Consider the following 5,160-nt stretch of genomic DNA (forward strand, 5'->3'; position numbering starts at 1 on the left):
GGTGTTTATATTCATATCTACACTGAGATTTACAAGGTATATATCTTTTTTTCTGCTTCTGCTGACCTTATAGTATCTCATATTTTTTAGTATTTAATTTTACATCTTAAGTGCTGTAACAAGATAATTTTCCAGAATAATAGAAACAGTAATAATCTTTTCATTCTCTTAAAATAACTATTCACAATTGATATTATCATGCCACAACTTCATGAATAAAAAACTTATCAATAACATAGGAAATTCTTTGTACCCGTGAGCTTGAGTCAGAACAGTTTTATTTTTCTTACAGTTGTCAAACGTGACAAGACAATTTGACTAAAAAAAAACTGTCTCACAGGAAATCATTTTATGTTTTAGGAAGATTTGCCTACTTTCCTAACAGCTTATGTGTCACTACCCACTTTTTTTCAATTCATTTCAGACAACATGGCAGTCTGCCAAGAAATAAGGACAAACCAGTCTCCTGTTCACCATATGCTTTGGCAATGCTACAGTAGAAACAGAGCTCCTAAGCTTCCTAGCAACTAGGAAAATCATGAAATAGCTGTCTTAAAGTCACTGTTCTCAAGTTCCTTGGACTCTGATTCTTTCATTTGGATATTCAGTGGGAACCAAACACTCTTGCCATTAATTATTTCAGCAATTAAATTCAGTGTAAATGCTCTCTTCTGAGCTTTTGGTATAATTTATTCTTCTAAAACTAAAAACAGTATTGTATAAGTAAAATTAACTCCTCCTTTAAAGAGTATTAATTATGAGGTCCAATCACCGGCAGATCCAAGAAAAATGTTCTTTGGGCACATCAGTATTTTCAGCTCTGAGCCGGGAGATAAAAAACTCAGTTTCCTAAACATTTTATTGCTTTTTCTGAAGAAAATTCATCGCTCAAAACCTCTCAAAAAAAATATTTCATCTTTCCTCAGCTACTTAAAATTTCGTGACATATTACAGCTTGGGATGTAGTTGTTATACACTTTGATATGAAGGACAGTGAAATGCATACAACAGGAGTTTAGAAAAAGACTTGAATGAGAATGAATGACAATCAAGAAAAGCTGAGAAACACAATGCTTACAGTTCCTCAATTTTAAGAGCTATATTTTTCTAAATTTCATTATTCTGATTAAGTTAGACTTAACCTTAAAAGTGACAGAGTTCGATATTTTGTCACATTGAATTTACAAGAAAAATGAGTCAATTTCATTTTTTCACTGTGCGAAACCAAGGTCATCAAAGCAACGTTTACTGCAAATATCTTGCTAATGTCCAATTTAAACAAGAAAAGCATTCTAATCATGCTATTTGTTAGATTTGGCAATGAGTTTCTAGGGGTGATGAGTGGAAGATTATGGCATTTGATAGCCAGTTGAGAGTTTAACTTGTCAACAATGAATGGCTTTTAATATGGGAGGAATAAACCGAGTATAATGACAAAATCATCCATCCAATCATCAGCTCATTAGACATACTTTCTAAGATCTAACAAGTTAATTTGATTATTTTTTTTTATTGCAGTAACAGACAGTCATTACAGCTTGATGGAGTTAGATGAAAATGCTATGTCCTGTGTAGTAAGATACAAGAAAGGTGTAGGCATGGTTTTATTTTTTCTTCTTTTTGGTAGGAATGCAAAAGCGCCATCAATAATTTGAACAAAGTACCAGCAGTCTCACAGACAACAACAAACAACAGTAAAAGTTCTCAAAAATATTTGGCAGGTATTCATATGAGGAATTTGATAAAACAGTGATAAGCCATTTAGTGAGTGACACATATTGCCAGATAATTCCTTAATGAAATGAAAACAAATGTCTTTATGAAAAGCTATCTATATTTTCTTGAGCTTCCTGTGTCTGGCATGGATCTTACTGTTTATTCTTACCCACACCTAACTGTACTGGAGCTGGAAGTGTAAGAGCCAAAATACTGCACACAAACCCGCTGGAAAGCACAACACACCAGTGTTATAATAGGTTTTACAGTCCCATGAGATTCACAAGCAAATTCAAAAAAGAAATAATCTAAGTAAATTTTGAAGTGTTCATAGTTTGAGAAAATCAAAACCAATTAAATCACTTCGGTATGCTACATTTCTCCTGCTCAGAAAACTCTTTCAGAGAACAGTCAGCATAACTTGTTCTTGAAATACTAGGATCATTTTCTCATTATCTCCAGACACTAATATGTTTAGTGACCTCTGTTCCCAAGGGCAAAAAATCACAAACAAATTCAATTTTTGCTTAAGTACCTAAAATGTTGGAAGAACAAATCACAGCTTACAATTGTTACTACCAAAAAAATGGTGATTATTATAATTATTTTAATTTTACATTTGCATTAGCTCTTATTATTATTCTTGCTCATACATCACAATTAATAATTAATAACTTCACTCTTTACCCTTGGTGGTCAAAAGCATTCTAAGAAAAAAAAGAAACAATTTCTACAACAGAAGTCAACATCTCTTGAAATGCAATAGTTGGATCACCTGTTTATATCCAGTAATCATTAAGGTATGCACTGCTATAAGAGCATCCCAGAAAATAAACTGTTTATCAGAGTTTTACCATAGACAAGGAATGATCACAAGCTCCGTGACAAATATGTCAGAACTTGTTAAACAGGAAGATCAAAAATACCAACAGATTACTGAAGCCATGAATTTGCAATGGTAAAAGCAAATTATTTCTATGGGCTTGGAATCAGGTATTAATGGTGTGTATCCAAATCCTCAGGAGGTGTAAACTAGTATAGCTCCATTGACTTCAACAGAAAAAGATACTGGTCTGCTTGAAAGAATTCCTCTTTAGGGAGCAGTTTATGTTGTGAGATTTGTATCTAGATGTTTGTTTTTATTCATTCACATTCATCTGTACATTCATCAGGTTTTACACAAGAGCCAAATTAAAGCCCTTTGAGATTGAGTTTCGTGGACAAATAATTTAAAAGTCCAGAAACATCAATTAAAATAATGTAAAATATTCACAAATTAAAACAAAACTACCATAATTTGCCAATAATTTAAATGATGTAGAACGAAACCACAAAGCATTCAGGTTAAACAAACAAACAAAGAAAACCACAGGTAGTTCAATGAAACTGCAGAACTGGAACTAATGAAGGCTGTCCTCCAAAATGTGTCCCGTGATGTTTTCTTTTTTGAGTAAAGAAAGGTGTGAACACAAACAGAAGCTTTCCTTGGAGATGACTCACAATAGTTATCTACTGGATGGATTTCCTGAAATACCTAGTAACAAGAGCTTACTTTCAGTCTTTTCTCTTACCTGAGGCATTTTTACAAGTTGTATTCCAAGTATCTACTTTCATTCATGTGTAAGGGTTAGCTGTCATCCGAAAATCTCCACTTCTGTCAGTTGTATTTCAGTCAGGGGATTCATTAGACTTCTATACAAACAGTATAATTCTATGAGGGCTTTTTGCCACAGGAAATCAACACCGTGTTCCCAAAATGTCTTAAACTGAGTAAGTAAAAAACCAAAAAGGTCTGGTATCCTCAATACACTATTACAGAATCTGTACTTTACAGACTGTTATCTTCTATTACTTACTCATCAAAATAGTCAAATGTGAATTCAATCTATCTCCTGAAATTTGAACATCAGTACTTACTAAAAACAAAACAAAACAAAAAAAAACACACAATAAAATAATTACTGAGATGGTATCAGTTTTGTAACGATGGATTCATTTCTAATTACAAATGACAAATACATATTCATTGCTATGAGATTCTTGCAGTATAGATTAAGCTCAAGTGTACCTTTGGTGTTTTATTAAAATCACAAACTCAGTTTATTAGAACTAGAACACTGATGTAGACAGCAGTTTTTGAGCATAAACTATAAGAATAACCTTAAACTTCGATACATTTGTATCAGTTTAGTCATGAACTACTCAGATATTTATGCTTGCTAACCTGATGAACTTGTAAGTACATGTGTAAGTCATTAATTATTCATTTCCAATTATTTATACTGAAGATTTTTTCTGCTTTTACTGCTGTTCATTATACAAACAAACCATCTTTTGCTTACTCCACAGATGCAAGTTTGTATTTTAAGACTTAATCTTAAACAGCCACTAAGACTGGTGAATCTAACTCAAAAAGAAGAGTATTTGCTATATTGTATGGTCTGGTAGTAAGTGTCGAATGATTCTCCACTACTGATCACTTTTCAAAAGCATCTATGTAAGCTTTTAATATATTTGTGTACCTCACTGCCAAAAACACAGCAATTCCAAAAATAATCTCCTAATTTTAAAATAATCCTCGTAGCTGAAGTCTTTCAACATCATGGTCAAATTAATCTATTCATATAGACCAGAAATGGTATAAAGCTATTACTAACCCAAGAATTACAGACAATGCTGAAACAACTATTAGCAAATATTCATTGTTCCTATGGTAACTTAAATATATTCAAAAGCATTTCCATAATTAAGTAGAAGGAAACATTCTCAAGTTAATATTTCTGCTCCAAAGAAAGAAAGCAGAAGTATTACATAATTAGAACTATTAAGTTCTTTCATCCAGCTGAAGGCTTTAAACATGTTGTCAGCTACCGAAAAGGCCTGTTATTGCAAATTAGAAGAGGATCATCCCAGTGCAGTGGACACTTATCAATGTAACAGCAGCACACCATCCCTTCAGCAATGACTACATGTGAAAAACCAAAAAGCTCTAATACCTAGAATGCACAAAGTATATAAGTGTTAGATCAGTAAATCTTACATTTCTTTCATTTGTTGATTAAGCAAAAGTACTTCAGACAATTCTTAGCAAGGTAAAGAAGAAAATAATGCACTCTAGTTTCCCCCTCTTGTGGGCTGCCCCCACAAGGAAATTTTGGAGACACTGGGAGCCTTATCCAGCACACATCTTAGACCACAATGCTGTGAAAAACTTGAAGATAAAGTAGTTTGAATGTTTAAGGAGAATAACATCCCAAGAGAAGGACTGTAGGTTTATTGTTCATTGCGGGATTTTTGTTTAATTTTTGCTCACATGCTCTCATCTGAATCAACTGCTTTTCTTTAGAAAATTTCTTTAGAAAAAAATATTTTAAAAACTATTTAGCAATCTACTTTTCCTTTCTGTAATTTAATTTGTGAGTTTGTTGGGGTTTTTTTGTGGTT

This window comes from Meleagris gallopavo, chromosome 4 (assembly GCF_000146605.3).
Source record: "Meleagris gallopavo isolate NT-WF06-2002-E0010 breed Aviagen turkey brand Nicholas breeding stock chromosome 4, Turkey_5.1, whole genome shotgun sequence".
In the NCBI taxonomy this organism is placed as follows: Eukaryota; Metazoa; Chordata; class Aves; order Galliformes; family Phasianidae; genus Meleagris; species Meleagris gallopavo.